The sequence below is a fragment of the Nomascus leucogenys genome, chromosome 18 (assembly GCF_006542625.1).
Source record: "Nomascus leucogenys isolate Asia chromosome 18, Asia_NLE_v1, whole genome shotgun sequence".
In the NCBI taxonomy this organism is placed as follows: Eukaryota; Metazoa; Chordata; class Mammalia; order Primates; family Hylobatidae; genus Nomascus; species Nomascus leucogenys.
This window is the reverse complement of record NC_044398.1, coordinates 25411802-25423792: the sequence shown is the minus strand read 5'-3', so window position 1 is coordinate 25423792 and position 11991 is coordinate 25411802. Positions and strand designations below refer to the sequence as shown.

Genomic DNA, 11991 nt, shown 5'->3' with positions numbered 1-11991 from the left:
AAGCCTTCATACACACAAACCTTTTGGACAAGCCCATCACTCTTGCTCCAGGTCCCCCAAGTACCACCCCCCTTTTGGGGCATATACCGAACATTCTGAGGCTTAATTACATCCCCTTTGCAGAGTGCCCCCCTCCCAGGATCCGCCACCCCTAACCAGAGCTGCATAACAATAAGCTACTCAGCCAATATGAATTGGCTTTCCGAAAATATGGCCGCATTAAGGTGCAAAATGTTAATGGATGGAAGGGCGCAGGGCTATTTCTCCAGTGAAGTTAGGGCTTTGCATTGGTGCTGTTTTTATTAAGAAGCGAACACTGTTCATTTGCAGCCCTGGGGCTGGTAGGGAAGTTGGGCTAACTAGCTGCGGCCACTGCAGCCTTGGGAAGGGCTTTGGTTGACCCAATGCCCCAGGTTTTTCTGGCTGCTGCTTCCCCAAAAACAGCTTTCTGATTATTCCAGTTTTCCAAAAAGTGTATGGGCTCCCTTTTAAAGTCAGAGGGCCTCTTCGTTTCCAGAAACCCCTTTAGTGACCTCTCTTTTGTCCTTCCCACGCCTAGGCACACAGCACCCACCTGGGGAGCTATCAGGCTCATGGGCCTTGTACTGATGTCCAGGAACCTACTCTGTACCTAGATTTATGGGGGCATCAAGAAATCTAAGACCTGTCCCTACCTTCAAGGTCCTGATGATGTAACTAGGGAAAAAGACACACAACTGAAAAGAAATTAACAATGTAAATTATTTAATGGTCACCTGAGGGGTGTATTTGAGTAGTACAGGTTTCCTTGTAGGATTTTTTTTTTTAAGGCATCCATTGAGAAAAAAGAAATGAACACTATCAGAGAGGAATCCTGATGGAGATACTGTTTGGGGCTAGAGGTATTGAAGACCCCTTAAGAGAAAAAATGCACAACTTGGCTCTTCCCTCAGAGAGCTCATACTAGGTGTTCAATTCACATTGGTTTCTGAATGGCTTGAAAACAATGATATCCATTCTCAGAGGGCTGAGACTGGATCTAGAATTGGCATTTCAATGCTTGGCAGTACTTTTGATCTTCTAATATGCCCTCTTGTTTTCCAGAACAATATTGACAACAATAATTCACTGAAAATTTACATCAGACCCTGTGCTAAGCCTTCATTATTTTACTGAATTTTAAAACAACACTAAGAGGAAAGTACCTTTATGATTCTACTGAGAGACAACAGAAGAAACTAAATCTTAGAGTGAGTCTTACCCAACTTAGTAAGAGCTGGGATTATAACTGGACCTCCCTGCCTGCAAAGCCCATCCTGTATTGTCTGCCTCTCCAAATCACAGTAACAGGGGTCAGAGGAGTAAAGCATTGTATTCAAGGACACAGAGAGAGCCTCTGGCTTCAGGCCCTGCTGTCTCCTGCACCACAGTGAGCACCTCTTGGTTTTCTGTGTGTATTATCCCAGGAGAGGTCTCCCCACACCCAAGGGCCTGTCTCTCTCTCTACCTTCAACTAGTCTGAGGCCAGGAAGAATATCTTCTCACTCTAAGGTATGTCAAATCATGGTTGAACACAACTAAGATCTTAATAACAGTAAATTCAGTGACCCAAATGGATTCTGAGCCTAACTTGAAGATTCTCCATGGATTTGATTACTCTGTGCTTGGATACTGTAGGTTGATTGCCCTTGAAGAATAGTTAGGCTGAGATGAGTTACTTGTTGGGTTCTTCTCTGGTTTGACCTGGTAAAGCTTCAGAACAGGCCTCTATAGAACATTATCTTCCAAAGTCTAGAGAATGGGCCAAGCCCACCTGTGGGGGAAGAAAGATAGTAGCGATCAACTCTGAATTCTTCAGGCTGGGTTCAGGGACAGATAGGGGTGGACTTCCAGCGGCCTAAGCAGGGCCAGGAATAGGGAGAAGAGAGAGGCACCTGGGGTACAAAATATAAGGAGGCACTCACTCTCAGAGTCGCACAAGTGCAAACCTTAAAAACAAGGGCCCCCAGGCCGATCACAGTGGCTCACGCCCGTCATCCCAGCACTTTGGGAGGCCGAGATGGGTGGATCACGAGATCAAGAGATCGAGACCATCCTGGCTAACATGGTGAAACCTCGTCTCTACTAAAAAAATACAAAAAAATTAGCCAGGCGTGGTGGCGGGCACCTGTAGTCCCAGCTACTAGGGAGGCTGAGGCAGGAGAGTGGCGTGAACCCAGGAGGCAGAGCTTGCAGTGAGCGGAGATTGAGCCACTACACTCCAGCCTGGGCGACAGAGCAAGATTCTGTCTCAAAAAAAGAAAAAAAAAAAAAACCTTGGCAGCCATCCAACATCCTTAACCATCTTTTTCTTTCCATTTCTCAGCTCTGCTTTCCTTGATATTCTGCTTGGGCACAGACTAGTTGAAGGGAGACAGAGAGTCTCTTGGGCCTGGGTAATAAACACACCTAAAAACCAAGAGCTTCTCATTGCGGGGCAGGAGACAATAGGGGCCTAAAGTCAGAGGCTGTCCCTCGGGAGCAAATGAAGCAGACCATGGAGTGGTGAGTGAGTTCGTACAGTGAGCGAGTTCAGGTTCATGAAGCCTCTCCCAAGTGAAGGCAAGAGGGTTACTAGCAGCTCCAGGCTTACTTCTGGCCAGTCCCAGTGGAGAAAGAGAACTCCTTCCCAGGAGCTACAGCAATAGCTTTCACTGGCCCAGCCCAAGTCTCATGCCCATGGCTGAAATGATCACTGTGGCTGGGGACTAACCTGCCCTGAATGGTTAGCTCTACTCATGGGCTGACTCCTGGGGACCCCAGACATCCAACCACATTTGGAACCACATAGATTTAGTGAAGACGTGGGTTCTCCAAAGGAGAATCTGGGTGCTCTTGTAGGAGGGATGGGTGCTGAACAGGCAAACTCAAGAGCAGTCAACTCAAGAGCTGGAGATGCTTCTAAAACTCTGGCTTCTCCAGAGGCCCACAGGACTCCTGCCCAAATCTGCATTATTTGTCGGCCTCCTCTGTAGGCTTTCCTAAGGCATGAAATGCTTTAAATGCTTCTTGCTCATCTTTAGCCACCTAACCCTCTTCCCTCAGGCTCTGGCCAATGACTTGTGCATTACAGTCACTCAGGAAGAATTTGCTGACGTTATGAAAGAATGAATGAGGAACTGTGCTAGGGCTGGGCCCAAAACTTTTATTAACTGTGGGGTTAAAAGCTATCGAGGGTCAGGGGCACCGCAAAGGGGCAGAGGGAGTGAGTCAATTAACACCTGCCTTTTTATTTCCAAATCGAATTGTTGCATGAGGTTTGGGGATGATGTAACCACTCGGCAGCGTTGGGGCAGGATTTATGAGCTAGGGTATGTGAAGCAATGGTCTGAGCAGGCAGCTGGTGAGAGGCACTTACCCTGACTGCCCTCACTTGGAATCCTCCCGAAAATAATAGCTGTATGATATGAAGGCATCTTGGCAGAAGGACCGCTGCACCCAGGGTGGACCGGAGCTGAATCACTTTTTCCTGGGTTGGTATGGAAGGGTGTCCAGTTCAGGCATGGCTTCTTGTTGGGAGGGGAAAGGAGTGGGAACGTTGCGGGGTGGAGAATGAAGGGGCAGGCAGGATAGCACATTAGCGCAGCCTTGGGGCCCGGGAATGGGGACATGCGCCATTGGAGTCATCCTAGGTTGAGTAGGGAGTGGCATTAGCTAATGCAGGGAGTCCATTTGTTAATATCCATTCATTGTCTCCTACCCGAGAGGAGCAGGATTAACCTCTGCTGGAAGTTTCTGGGAATGTGGCTGGCACTGTACGAACTCACTCACCACTCCATGGCCTGCTGCAGGGCTCGGGAGGGAGGAAGGAAGGCAGGCCTCCCCTCCTGCCTTTCCCACCAGTGCTTGGGTCCAAACAATGAATTTTCGACTGGGTCATTAAATGCTGATTAAAGTACTGGAGAAAAGAACGGAAGAAAAAACCAACATCAAGTGTTGTATGTACATGCACACTCTCACCCCAGGCCCCCCTTTCCCTTTCTCAAGCTGCCTCGAAGTTTGTTCCAACCCTCCATTGGAAATGCTATAAAAGGCCAGGTTAATTAAGTCCTATATATTACCAGCACAAACACTTCCAACTTTATTCGGGCGGCTCGGTGAGTGAGGAGGAGGCCAGGCAAGGTCCAGGCAGCTCAGGGTAATAGAAGACTCAATTACCTTGTACATTTGCAGTTTTATAAAATCATTTAAAGTTCTGCCAATGAAAAGCACAGTAGAGAGGCACTGGAATTCTGACATCCAGCAAAAGCTTAGGGAACTAGGATGCCCTTGGAGTTGCCACAGATAGCAAAGTCAACCTGGCCATCTCCCTCTTCCCTGGGCAGGAAAGTCCTCTCCATAGAGTGGCCCACAGCAAAATATGGAGGAAGGAAAAAAGGGAAGGGACTCTCCAGCGGTGCACTGAGCACCCACTGGGTCTGGAGTCCTGTGCTAATGCCTTACATAACTCACTGGGGTAGGTATTATCCCCATTTCCAGATGAGGAGACTCAGGCTGCAGAATGAGTCTTTGGTGTCTAACCAAGAGAGACCCAACACCCAGAGCCTGTGCGCCTCGCCTGTTATATTCCAATTCCTGCCCCTCCCGTTAAGCTACCAGGCCTGCTAGCTGCATATCATGGCCCAGTGTTAGAGGACAGTCTCTGGAGCCCATGGGTCTGGATTCAAATCCCAATTCTACCACATCTTAGCTGTGTGCTCTTGGGCAAATTACTTAACGTCTCTGGGCCTTAGAGAAATTACTTTCCTCATTTGTGCTATTTAATCTACTAACAATGCTGTCAGAAAGGTACTAATATCGTTTTCACAATGCTGTATAAAATGCTCGGAGCCCAGAATATGATATATATTGGTTATTATTGTGATTAGTCATTTTCTTTCTTTCTTTTTGAGACAGAGTCTCACTTTGTTGCCCAGGCTGGAATGCAGTGATGCCATCGTGGCTCACTGTAGCCCCAACCTCCTGGGCTCAAGCAATCCTCCCATCTCAACCTCCCGAGTAGCTGGGACGACAGGCGTGCACCACCATGGCCCAGCTAATTTTTTTTTTTTTTTTTTGTAAAGATGGAGCCTCACTATGTTTCCTAAACTAATCTTGAACTCCTGGGCTCAAGCAATCCTCGAAGCTCTGCCTCCCAAAGTGTGAGCTACTGTGCCCGGCCCTATTGTGATCATTATGCTAGCTATACCTCTACTTGTCTTGACCCACTCATTATGCTTTCCAGTATAGTAGCCAGTGAACCAGCTATACAAGCCATGCTCCTGTGCTAAAAAAAAAAAAAAAGGGTTAGAGGAGTTCTTCCAGCTTCTTTCTTTATACCACAGTGACCTAATTCACACACGGATTCTCCCATTTCTAAGTCTTACGGAAGGGCAGGAACCTATTTCCAATTGAGGAACCCTGTTTTTTCTTGTGGGATGAACAAAAACAAGAGCTATATAAAATAAAAAAACAACTTGTTTTCTTCTTCACTAAATAGAAACTGTTCGACATGCCTACACCTTGAGAAATGGGAGTAAAAACCTTCCATTCAACAGCAGCCCCCAGGGGGAGGAGTTATTCTCTGGGCTATAGCCACAGTGACCCAGAGCAATGTTTCCCAAGAGGCTGGAGAGAATTAAGCCTAAACTTCTCTCATCTTGATCAAATCTGTCAGGGCCTCAACGGGAGAACCTGGGTGGGGCTGGGGCTGAAAGGCAATGCAGCTATGGACCACCAGGGGCGTGAGGGGATAGCAGCTGGCACATGGTAGACTCTGATCACTTGGGCTGACTGAATGAATGACGTTCCAACACCCTGAGCACCTCCCAGACCCTCCGACATGGAGAGCTTCCTCTGAGCTAGGCAGATGAGCTACGTGATGTTTTCTTAAAATATTCACTGTAGGCTGGACGCGGTGGCTCAAGCCTGTAATCCCAGCACTTTGGGAGGCTGAGGCAGGTGGATCACGAGGTCAGGAGATCGAGACCATCCTGGCTAACATGGTGAAACCCTGTCTCTACTAAAAATACAAAAAATTAGCCAGGCGTGGTGGCAGGTGCCTGTAGTCCCAGCTACTTGGGAGGCTGAGGCAGGAGAATGGCGTGAACCCGGGAGGCAGAGCTTGCAGTAAGCCGAGATTGTGCCACTGCACTCCAGCCTGGGCAACAGAGCGAGACTCCATCTCAAAATAAATAAATAAATAAAAATTTTAAAAAAGGTTCACTGTAGTATCTCCAGTGCCACCCCCTTTTCTAGAATCTTGACATCCCCACTCCTTGAAATTGGGCAGAAATTGCAAATGAAACGTAGCAGATGTCATGCTGCACAACTGGCAAAGCTAAATCCTAAGAGGTAATGTGGCTTTCACTTGTCACTCTCTCCTGGGAACCTGGCTGCCATACTGTGAGGAAGCTCAAGCTATCTGGAGAGGCCACATACAAGATATTTTAGCCCAGAGTCCCAGCTAAGGTCCCAGCTGACAGCCAGCCCCACCCACCAGACACATGAGTGAACAAGCCTTCTGATGATGCCAGCCCACAAAAGTTGAGTCACCTTCAGCCTTCGAATCTTCCAGCTGAGGCCCATATGCTGTGGAGCAGAGACAAAGCTTCCCTGCTGTACCCTATCTGAATTCCAGACCCATAGAACCTATAAACATAATAAATGGTTGTTTTACACCACTAAATTTGGGGTAATTTCTAACCCAGCAATACATAACCAGGATAGCCAAATGTACCTTTCAATGCCAGGTTCAGTTCTGGGGACAGCTGTGTAAGAAGGTCATTGACCAACTGAAGAAATTCCCAAGCACTGTCATCAGGGGAGAGGGGCCTGAAACTCTGACCTAGATGTTGATGGCTAGATGGGAGTGGAGGGTGGGGAGGACTCAGTCATGACCCTCCTATTCCTGAGAGAGGAGTAGGCTTGTTCTGGGGCAGCAGGGAGGTATTGTGGGAAGAGAACAGGCTTCAGACAGGGATCCTAGTATCTCTCTTGCAGGATATTTATGCAGATTAAATAAGTGGCAAGCTTGATGCAAGGACTCTGAATAAATAATATCATGAAAGGTCTTTTGATTACCCATTCCAATCTGCAAATAAATAGGTTTTTATTTTAAAAAAAGGTGCTGTAGGATGTCTCCTCTGATTTAAGGAGGGGAAGGAAGATTAAAACCTAACTCCGCTTGTCTCAAGGTTTTAACATGTAGAAAATAGGCATAAGGAGGAGGATGTGGACTGAAGCTTTGGCTTTACAAATAGCAGCAGATGGCTGGGCACTGTGGCTCACGCCTGTAATCCCAGCACTTTGGGGGGCCAAGGCAGGCAAATCATTTGAGGTCAGGAGTTTGAGACCAACCTGACCAACATGGTGGAACCCTGTCTCTACTAAAAATACAAAAAAAAATTAGCTGGGCGTGGTGACACATGCTTGTAGTCACAGCTGCTTGGGAGGCTAAGGCAGGCTTGAACCTGGGAGGCAGAGGTTGCAGTGAGTCGAGATCGTGCCCCTGCACTCCAGCCTGGGCAACAGAGTGAGACTCCATCTCAAAAAAAAAAAAAAGGGAAAAGAAAAGAAAAGAAAATGAATAGCAGCAGATGCCCAATAACAACAAAGAAAGGGCAGCTATTGGAGCCTGGCATTCTCTGTGTGGCGATCTTTCATTCAAGATGCAAGTTATTTTCTTTATTTTTTTTTTTTAAGAGACAGGGTCTTGCTCTGTCTCCCAGACTGGAGTACAGTGGCATGATCATAGCTTACTGCTGCCTCAACCTCCTGGGCTCAAGTGATCCACCTCAGCCTGGGACTGGGACTACAGGCATGTGCCACCATGCATAGCCAAATTTTTTTTTTAATTTTGTAGAGCTAGGGTCCTACTATACTGCGTGGGTTGGTCTTGAACTCCTGGCCTCAAGCAATCCTCCTGCCTCAGCCTCCCAAAGTGCTAGGATTATAGGCATGACCTACCAAGCCCAGCAGGATTCAAGTTCTTTCATTGTTATAGGATTATTCAGGCTTTCTATTTTTTGTCAGTTTTGGTAATCTGTATTTTTCTACGACTTTGTCCATTTTGTCTAAATTTTCACGTTTATTGGCATAATGTTGCCCAACTGCCTTTTTAATCAATCAGGAAGTTCCCTCTTTGATCAAACCTCCAAAATTGTGTTGTGGGGTAACCCCGTGTTCTCTTGTCTAGTGGCCATGGAGGTAGTGGTTTTGCCACCACCACTTGCAACCACCCACTGCATTTTCCTGGGCTTCCCAAGGCAGAGTAGAGAATGCATTCTGAGCATCAGCAAGTTAGAACTGCTGTTCACCCAGAAAGTTCAAGGAAAAGCCAAATCCCTTCTCAGCATAGACTCCTGAAGACAGCTCAAATGTGCCACTGGATGATTAGGGTTTGGGGCTGACCAAGCAATCTTCCCTACCCCACTTTCAGCAAGTAGCTCCTTTCCTCCTTGCTGATTTCCCAAGCTGAGCCAACGCTGAGCTCACTTTGGCAGGAGTGGTCATGCATGTTCCACTCTCGCATCTATTGCTTATTTATTCTCCACTGAGGACAAGCAGCATCTAGCAGGCTGGGATCTTGGGGTGAGAGGAGAGGCTATGGGGTAGCAAGGGGTTATCTGTTTATCCCAGAGTGATCTCCCATTTGCTCATGCTGAAGTGAGGATGGACAGGTGTCACCTTAGGAATGGTTCAGTGAGCTGCCCGTTTGGGAGGTACCCTGCTGTTTGCCTTTTCCAGGGGAGCCCCCTCCCTTCTTGATAGTTTCAGAAGAACTGCAAAGGATGGGACTGGTGAGTGGTTCTACCGAGCCCTGGCTTTTTGGGGAGTCCCTGGCTTGCAGTCTTCAGACTCCACCTGCCTCCTCAGTTGGGTTTTCTCTGGCACCCCCCTGAGCTCTGCCTCCTTCCGAGGGTGGCTGCCCTGAGGGTCCTGGCCGCACTGCCCTCCATCTGGCTGCTCAGCTGAGGAGAGCACAGGACACAAGCAGCCGCTGTGCTGTCTGCCAGGGTCAAAGGTCTCCACAGGGTCAGCCAGGAATTGGCCGCTCAGCCAGCACTGGAAACTGATGCTCTGGGGGATGGGTGAGAGCCTGGGTGGGCACTGAAGGGGTTAAAAGAACGTGGTGGAAAATGGGAGAATGGAGGCACGCGGCACTGCTGGAATAAAGCTAGCCCTGTGCATGGATAATTAAAACTGAACATCAGTAAACAATGCCTTTTCCCCTCATTAAGGACAAATCTGTATGTATAATGTGCCTATTTTCTCTTTCATTAACTTATAAATGGCCACTACTTTAAAGCCATTTAACCAGCAGTTTTGACTTGCCCGTCAACTCAGGGTCTGACGTGTTTTCTCCCCTCCTACGAGGCAGAGGTGCCCCCCCTCGGCACACAGCTCCCATGGGGAGAGGTTGTGTGGGTGCTCCTCTAAAACACCACCTACAGACCTGTAGCAGTTTCCAGAAGGCAGTGCAGATAGGTACGGTTGGGGGAGGCGGAGGCCTGGCTCCCATGTGGTCCTTCTGCCCTAGGCCCAGGCAGCCCCTCCTGGTCCATCCCGTACTCTCAGCTGTCCTTGATGACTCACTCACTCTCACGCTCTGAATTGCTTTGTCTGTGCCCTTGAGTTATTTAAGGACCCTGGCTCTTCTTTAAATAGGGAGCCCATGAGAATGTGCCCAATCTGCAAGCATTCTTCAAGATGGCCAGCAACAAGCTGGGACCAGAGATCCCAAAAGTAAGATAATATGCCTGCATTCAGGCAGCTCAGTCCAGCGGAGACCAGCATGCATTCATACGTAGGGAAGTGGTGCCTGAATAGAGGTTCACGTCAAGTGGAAGTCTTCACCGAACCTTGGGAAGGCTTTCCAGATGACAGTGTGTTTCCTCCATCAGCCTGGAAACTTCCTGAGAATTGATATCAAATCAAGTCTCCCTCATCAGGCAAGGTGCTTCAGATGATATTGACTAGGCCCTTCCCAACAGGCTAGGAGATCTGGGGAAAAAGACCAGGTCTCTAGACCCCAGGGTTAGGAACTATTGCTCCTATCAGATTGAAAATCCTATAAGGCAGAGATCTATCCGAGGGCAGGGCCTTGCCTCTCTGTCCTTTGCTAGGTAGCCCCCCCAGCACCCTGCATAAAGACAAAGCCTGACCCCTACAGCAGCCCCTTTGCATCTCTACCTCCTTTTGGGGGCTCCAAATGTGCCCCCAAACTTGTGCCAGGGCTTGGGAAGACGAGAGTTAGTGGCAAATGGGAAGAAGGACAATCCCTGCTCTCTGGAGCACCCATAGGCATTTCAAGATTGGAGTGGCACTAATCCACACAGAGCAATGGCGAGAGAGGGAAGGGGACTAGAGTGATGAACACTTAGGGAGCGCTCACCTTGTGGCGACAAGGGGGCATATACATGACCTGTTCTATTATCCAACATATAAACTCATAATCCTGGGAGGTGGATAATATTTCCCTATTTGTAAAATGGGGAAGAACTGGAGGCCCAGAGAGGTAAAGCAATTCACTCAAAGTCACATAGCCGGTTGGTGGTGGAACTGGGAATCAAACAGTCTATCCCGTTCTAAAGTCCAGGCTCTTTCCACCATATCCAAATGCCACCTTGGATAAGTAAAAGAGGCTCATGAATAGTAGAGGAAAGGGAAGATGAGGAATAAAGAGTAAGAATGGAGGAGTCGACTCTCCTGGGAGCCTCTGCTAAACCTCAACTTCAGGAAAGATTTGGAGAGGCCAAAGACCTTCTGAGGATCTTCTGATGGTGAAGCTGGGGAGAGCCCCACTTCTGAACTCCATCTGTATCTTCCCTGGATATGAGAAGTGGAGAGTTCTCAGGCCTAGTGAGGGACCATGTGCATAAATTCAGTTGTGCCTCAAAACTGCCAACTCCTGGCTGGGCATGGTGACTCACACCAGTAATCCCAGCACTTTGGGAGGCCAAGATGGGCAGATCACTGAAGGTCGGGAGTTTGAGACCAGCCTGGCCAACATGGTGAAACCCCGTCTCTACTAAAAATACAAAAATTAGCCAGGTGTGGTGGTGCATGCCTGTAATCCCAGCTACTCAGGAGGCTGAGGCAAAAGAATCACTTGAACCTGGGAGGCAGAGGTTGCAGGAGCTAAGATCACGCCATTGCACTCCACCCTTGATGACAGGGTGAGACTCCATCTCAAAAAAGAAAAAAAAAAATGCCACCTCCTGATAATATTTTAACATTAGGCTGACTTCTGATGGATACTAGGTTGTTCCACTGTTGAGACAAGATCCCCATCATCATGATCATTAGCACTATTAATCATTCCAAAGAATTGGAAACAACCTGAATACCCATCCACAAGAGGATGTAGATGATTCATCTGTGGAATATGTAGAATGCTATACAGCATGCATTGCTCAAAGAAATGAAGTAGCTCCATGTGGCTGAGTGAAAAAAGACAACTTGCGTGTGATATTATTTATGTAAAAGGAAAAAGTGCCAGGCTGGACGTGGTGGCTCATGCTTATAATCCTAGCACTTTGGGTAGCTGAGGTGGGACTCCTGGATCACTTGAGGCCAGGAGTTCAAGGCTAGCCTGGGCAACATAGTGAAACCCTGTCTCTAGAACAACAACAACAAAAAAAAAAACAGCCAGTCCTGGTGGTGTGTGCTTATAGTCCCAGCTACTTAGGAGGCTGAGGCAGGAGGATCACTTGAGCCCAGGAGCTCCAGATTACAGTGAGCTATGACCATACCACCACACTCCAGCCTGCAACAGAGTACCTGTCTCAAAAAAAACAAGGAAAACAGAAATGGCCAAAGCACTTTCAATGGCTACATATTGTACTTAAAGGGTCTGCAAAATACACATCAGGCTGATAACAGTGGTTACCTCTGATTGGGGGTGGTTGTAACCAGATGGGAGGATCGAAGGGTCCTTCAGGTTTCGCAGGGTGACCACCTGTCCAGGTTTGCCCAGGATGGCTTCTGTTT

General features: G+C 48.0%; 1 long non-coding RNA gene across 1 annotated transcript in view; it reads right to left on the bottom strand.

The window, feature by feature from the left end:
- Positions 1-729: 729 nt before the first annotated feature.
- The window catches only part of LOC100589302, a 64132-nt gene continuing 52870 nt past the window's right edge, over positions 730-11991 (bottom strand). The window contains exons 2-3 of the long non-coding RNA XR_122261.3: positions 3377-3916; positions 730-1792 (exon numbers count right to left, since the gene is read on the bottom strand). This is a non-coding gene — a long non-coding RNA (uncharacterized LOC100589302). The remainder of the gene's footprint in view (positions 1793-3376; positions 3917-11991) is intronic.